Here is a 6554-nt window from a genome sequence, read left to right as displayed (position 1 = left end):
GGAAGTTGGGGGAGGTTGGGGGAGCACAGTTACTCCCACTTTGCAAAAACAAAACAAAAAAAGTCAGTGGGGGGGGGGAAAACTAAGTTGAAGGTAGCTTCAAGACACTGGGAAAGACTGGAGTCAGACAGACCTGAGTTCAAATGCAAGCTTTGTCTTTGTGTATGTGTGTATGTGTGTGGGGGGCGGGGGTGTAATCTAGTGACAGAACCCAGAGCCTTGGTCTATGCTAGGCAAGCACTCTACCAGGGAGCTAAAGAGCTCCAAGCTTTGTCTTTGAGGATGTCACTTAACTGCTCCAGGGATCATTACCTGTTTGTAGAAATAGCACCTACCTCACAGGGTTGGGAGGGAGCAACAATGTTAGGATGTCACAGTGGGCACTGGGCACATGTATAAAGGGAAACTAATGCCTGTCCTCTACCTTTGCCCTCGAATGTCCTGGTTACCCCTCAGGGCCCTGATCAGGGCCACCTCTGCAGGTAGCCCATCTACATTCCTTATTCGGCAGGTACTGGCTGCCCAGGGCAGCTGAAGCCCTTGTACAGTAGAATAAAACACTTATCCATTCTTGTATGACCATAGTGTTGAGGCCAGAGTAACTGTTCAATCAGTCTGTGAAGTCAAGCCCAAGGGGCTGTCTGACATCCAAGAAAGCAAAGAGAAAGGAGGGTCCCTACCCCAGTGACATTGTCACAGAGAACATGGCAGAACTCAGCTGACCAGAAGCTGTTGCCTTTAGATTTCAGGTTCAAAGGGCAATGCCTTGCCCAGAGCAAGTGTACAGCAAATACCTGTGATGACAGAATGGGAGAGGGGCTGTCAACAGAGGCTACTGATGGGGCATTTCCAAGTTTAAGTGAGAAGCTGACACACATTGCCACAAATGAGTATGTCTTTTTGGTAGATAAGAGGAAAGGACTCAGAAAGGGGATGGGACATATCAGAGGTCACTCAGCAAATGGGTATGAGGCCTAGGGGCAGAGAGTAGGTTGAGGTTCTCAGCATGCTGTGTCTTAGTCTGAAAACTGGGGTTCCAGGCAGCAAAGGCCACTGGCTCAGAGAGGATAAGAAAGGTAGGGATCTCTAGACTGATGTCTTAACACTGGGGCTAAATGGGGCTTGGGGGTTTAACTTGCCCTGCCAGATCCCTCACCCTGTACTTTTCTTACCAGGCTCTCTAAAAGCCCCAGGGTTTGATCAGCAAATAACCAAAAGGTAGAAACAACCCAAGTATCTTGTGATAGGTGAGCAAAATAGGTCTATACATGCAAGGAAATATAACTCAGGCTTTTACAGGAAGAAATTCTGAAATGGGCTATAACATGAATGAACCTTGAGCTGGGTCTAGCTCCCTCCCAACCCAGCCCAGCATATGGGAGACTGTGTGGAGGGTACCATCAGCATCACTGCTGAGAGGTGCATGGTATTCCTCCTCTGGAATAGGCTTGGATACTTACAAAGGCTCTTGCACATGATGAATATGGAGATGGTAGCTCCACAGTACACTCCATGTGACAGGTCCACTGAGGGTATCAGAGTTACTATCAAGGCTAGCATCCAGCCAGTCCTGGAAAAAGTGGCATCTGAGGGGACAGGCAGGGGAGATCCAGCTGTGAAACAGGCATGTGTGATAGTACAGGGGGGCCTAGGAGACAGGGCCTGTGGCTGTCCTGGACTGTGAACCACTGTGGTTATATTCCCTAGTCTACAAACCCACTAGTGACAAAGGAGCAAAAGTCTAGGCCAGGTATGACAGAGGGTCTTAGGACCTCAGGCTGGCTCTGTCATCATCATCTTGCCTGGTCTTGGGGAGTCCCTGACCTCATCCTGCAGTTTTCAGGTGGAGCTTGAATCCCCAAGAGGAGTGCAGACTTTGGGGTCAGGCTACTTCTCACCTACAAGGTATTGCAAGCAAGGTCTTATGTTGAGCAGTTTATCTCATTGAAACTCAACCCAGATTCTTATTGGCTCTTTAGAGTCACCTTGGACCTTTCTTCTGGGGACACCTTGTTGGAGTATTAAACAGCACACCCTCTCTCATCTCTCTGATTCTGTTTCTGGAGGCAAATTATCTTAGTTGATGACGGAATGAAGAGCTGCTAAATGTTCCTAATCTGTTTCCTAGGACCAGTTCCCAGGTTTCCTGACCAGCACAGTAGACTTGGATGTAGTTGGAATAATGTTCCCCCACCACTCCAAGTTCAAGTCTACCTAGAATGTTAGAATATGACCATATTTGGATATGGAGTCTTTGCAATGTAATGAGATGTAATTAGACAAGATGATTTTGAAATGAAATCATAGTGGATATGATAGTAAACTCAAAACCTAATGGCTGGCATCTTTGGAAGAGAGAAGAGAATATACAGAGTCAGAGGAGGAGGCACTGTGAAGGTAGAGACAGAGGGGACTGATGCAGCCACAAGCCGAGGAAGTCCTGTAGCCACCAGAAGTGGGAGGAAACTGGGAGGCTGCTCATCCAGAGCCATCAGAAGTTGCTTGATCCTGTAAATAACTGACCTCAGACTTCTGCACCTCCAGAGCAGTGAGGGAATATATTTCTACAGTTTGAGTCACCAGTTTGTGTCACTGTTATGGAAGCCTCAAAAGACTAGTACCCTGGGTTTGTGGCATGGGGAGAGAACATTCACTCTTCTGCCACATGTGTACTAGCCAGAGTCTTTCTGCTCTGGGCATCTTGAGGGAAATGACCATTGGTACTCTAACTGTGAGAGTGACCTCAGCACTTGGGCAAGACTGAGCCAGCCTCTTGCCAGGCTGTTATTAGGGCTGCAGCCCAATTAGCTTTGGGTACTTGAGAAGCCAGTATGAGAGGCCTGTGTCCAGGTTGTTAAGACACTCAAAGGGAATTGGCTAAAGTGTGTTGACTTCTTACCACTCAGACTTTCTACTCCAGCTTATCCACCCTGGCCTTTTCTAGTCCTCCATTTTGGTCAGGCCAGCCAAACTCCTGAGGTGCACCAGTCCTATACAAGCAGCCTTCAGTCCTAACCCAGGAAGAAACGTGAGCTTCACATGAGGCCTGAGACATACCAGATCTCCCACCCCAGTCCTTAGCTCAGTACATGCCTCCGGTCTGGGGAACCTCTCAGATTGAAGCAGGCAATGATAAAGGCTTTCGGAAGCTTTAGGACTACTCAGCAGGTAAGGTGCTTGCCTCCAAGCCTAATGAGTTCACATAGTAGGAGAGAACCAACGCCTACAGATTGTCTTCAGACCTCCATATGCACACTGTAGCTAGCATACCTCCCTACACAAAAAAAATACGAGTAAAATGTTTTCTAAAAATATTGACTCCTGGTCCTTCCTTCCAGACCCCCTGAATCATACCTCCAAGGGAGGCCCAGCAATCTGCATTTTAACCCTCTCCCCCCAGGTAAGCAAGGTCCACTAGAAAATGAGAACAAGGAGTCTGGATTTACCTTCTTCTTGAAAAATGGAGACAGCAGAGGCAGAACAAGTTTAGAAAGGTCACACATGAAGATCAGGCTGAACTCTGGTATCTCCAACTCTGGCCACTGTTCCTGTGGGTCTGGAAACTTCCCTATCCAGGGAATACTTTCTCATCTTCCCTGGCCCCTGTGCACTGTGTACGAACTTTGCTTTTGGCAGTTATCAGCAGGTAAGGTACTTGCCTCCAAGCCTAATGAGTTCACATGGTAGGAGAGGCTGTCCTATGGCTATGTGTTTGTCCTTGATCTTAGGCCCTGAGCCTTGTTCAAAGTGGTTCTGCAGGGCTTGTAATAAGTAAAGATCCCCAGCAAAATTTGTTAGGAAAATTATTTTAATTCCAAACCCTGTCCTTGAGTGATTCTCTAACCTTGGGCAGGTCATTTGACTTTTATGATCCCAGTGGAATAGATTCTGGTCATCTACCCTGACCAGAATCACAAGCCATAGTGAGAGTTAGCAGACAGGCCAGACACAATTGCAAAGTGGTTGGGAGGCCTCAGCCTATACACTGGACTGCATACAAGGAGAGGTTCTCCTAGGGGATGGGCACTTAGCCCAGAAAGCCCAAAGTTTAAGACCCAGTCAAGAGAGTGAAGGGGAACATGGGCAGTGGAAGGGAGCCTGGAGTCAGCTGAGCCCTTGAAATGAGATGGACAGGTATATTCCAAAGGCTCCACTTTGTCTCCTCTCCACACAGAGCCCTGGGAGAGAGTTGGCCTTGCCCCAGCATGGCCTACTGAGAACCCCTGGCAACTACTAGACTACAGACAGGAGGTCACATCAGGCAATGGTCAAAAGGCCCTGGAGTCTAGAGGTCTCTGGCCTTGCCTCAATGTCCAGTTATGGAGGAAGTTTGTGCTGGGCCACATCCAGAGTCTCCAGGACCTTGCAGGCAGCAGTACTGTCATAACAATGTTACTGTCCTCAGGACAACTGTGTGGGTAAGGGTAGCCAGGCAGGTCTATCCCTACAGAGAGGCCTATTGGAGCCCCAGGTGGGGTAGCAACAGGAATACATTTTGTGCTGAGGCTGGAAGAGGCATATTCCCATTCCCACCACTGTGCTCATGAGGACTACTGAACATGTGCAGATGCAGAGTTGCCTGTGGGAAGTGGTACTTCTTGGTGGTGGCTTCTTAATACTGGGCAGGAATGAATCACATAAGGCCAAGTCTTTGCTTAAGAGGAGCTAGGGGAGCCTAGCCCTGAGCCCACGCACCTTCTATATCACCTCAGGGACCAGCTGGTTCTTCACCCCAGGCTAGCTATTAGGGCATATCACTGTCATCTGGGCAACATGCACCTTTGTGCATATGTACAACCTACACAGAACAGATGTCAGCTGTGGCTCCAGGTGCCATGGGAAAAGCCTTCTGGGTCTCTGTGCCAGTTTCTCTCTCCAGCAAGCTTGATCTGGGACCCTTAGAGAAACAGGCAGAACAGACTAAGCTCTGCAAGAAAAGACAAGAGGGCTGCAGGGAAGCAGGGACAGAGACAGGGACAGAGAAGCCTCCCCTGTTTTAAGCTCAGGCTGCTGCCAGGGATTCACATGTGACTTATAGCCTCTGCTCTCTCTGTATGTGTCTTCGAAGGCTCCTCTGTGACACTGTGGCTATACCTGAATTCCAGCAGTGAGACACAAAGCTGCCTCCTGGATCCTGGGATGAGGGGACAGTCAGCGAGAGACCTGAGGGTTGGTGAGTACTACTGCCACACACCCCCCTCCTCCCAAGGCAACTCCAATCTAGGGAGTACATGGGAGTCAGGTGGTTGGTGAGGTACAGACAGCTCAGTTGGCTGGCCTGGCCTCAATCCTAGGACAAACTTTGGTATAGCATGGCCATTTGGAGGTAGGCCCTGTGAAGTCATCACCTACTCCTGTGCCCTTCTTATGAGTGGGGCAAGGAGTTTTGAAGTCACATACAGCATGAAGGACAGTGGTGACAACTGCCCTATTCCACACAAGTAACTAAGGTACAGTGGGATCCAGTAGATCTAACAGATCATACAGCCAGAACTCAAATCTGGGTCTATGTGGCTGCCACATTTTGCTTCCTCCTGTCTGAGGAAGATCCTATACCCAAGCAGCCTAGTCCTAATCCTCTCCATCCCAGGAACCCTGTCCTGGAGAGAGAACTTTCATTTCCCACAGACAAATGAAATCAGGTGGCAAGAGTATTTTAAAATTAATCATTCTCCACTCCCCATCTGAGCAGCCTTGACAAACCATGTTCACAGCCACAGGCTGTGATCATGGTGTGCCCACACCTGGAAAGCTATGAAGTACTTTACAAGGGCACAAGGTACCAGGCAGAGAGGGCACCAACACTGAACAAAGCACACTGAAGATATTGTGCCTTTTGTCCTTTGCAGGCTCTTGAGAGTGGCCATCACTAACCCTGTCATGAAAACCAGGAAATTGAGGCTCTGAGAGGCCAAGTGAATCTCCAGGACCTCATAAGCAGGCTGATGGTAGTAGTAGGGACAAGGACAAGGTCTTTTGACTTGCTTTCTCCCCTCAGCCCTGCTTTGGAAGAGGCAATAAGAAACCAGTGAGGGGCGTTCTTCTTGCTATGGCAACAAGATGGAGAAACTGAGGCACAGAGTGGGTAGCCACTGTAGTTGCTGTAAAGACGGACAGTGAGTTAAAGCTGCTAAATGTCCCTTTCCTGACCTCAACCAAGACACTTCCCCAATCTTTGCAATGACAGAGCTTGCAGAGGCCCCTGGTTCATTCATTTCTACCAAGCTCAGCTTTGTCAGGGAACAGTGTCTAGTACTCCATGTAACAGTTATCAAGATTCTAAGGTTGGACATTTATGTGAAAGGGATTCACAGCAGCAGAGAGGATGATGAAGCTCACTTTACAGGGCAACCTGCTAATTCATGTTGGACCTGAAAAACAAAAGCAACAGTGTCCAGTCTTGAAACCAGGGTAATATCCTCTTACTTAACACTTGGCAAGGAAGAGTTAGGGTCACCAGGAAACCTGAATCCTGAGCCCAGACCCTTGAGGCTCTTGTATTTAGGGAAAGCCTGCCTGGGGGGGGGGGGGGCGGGCGGGGGACCTAGAAGGAA

The 6554-nt window shown here is 48.8% G+C and overlaps 1 protein-coding gene across 11 annotated transcripts in view; it reads right to left on the bottom strand.

The window, feature by feature from the left end:
- The window catches only part of Pitpnm2 (phosphatidylinositol transfer protein membrane associated 2), a 162546-nt gene that overhangs the window by 78600 nt on the left and 77392 nt on the right, over positions 1–6554 (bottom strand). The window contains exon 1 of one of the 11 annotated variants that reach the window (XM_029566546.1): positions 1461–1478. The exons of the other annotated variants lie outside the window; for them this stretch is intronic. The gene's annotated coding sequence lies outside the window, so the exon portion shown is untranslated. Of the gene's footprint in view, positions 1–1460; positions 1479–6554 lie in introns of those variants that run through there. 11 annotated transcript variants of the gene reach the window in all.

Source organism: Nannospalax galili, unplaced genomic scaffold (assembly GCF_000622305.1).
Source record: "Nannospalax galili isolate Female #2095 unplaced genomic scaffold, S.galili_v1.0 scaffold218, whole genome shotgun sequence".
Classification (NCBI taxonomy): domain Eukaryota; kingdom Metazoa; phylum Chordata; class Mammalia; order Rodentia; family Spalacidae; genus Nannospalax; species Nannospalax galili.
Note: the sequence above shows the minus strand (reverse complement) of the source record. Positions and strands in the feature narration are given on the sequence as shown.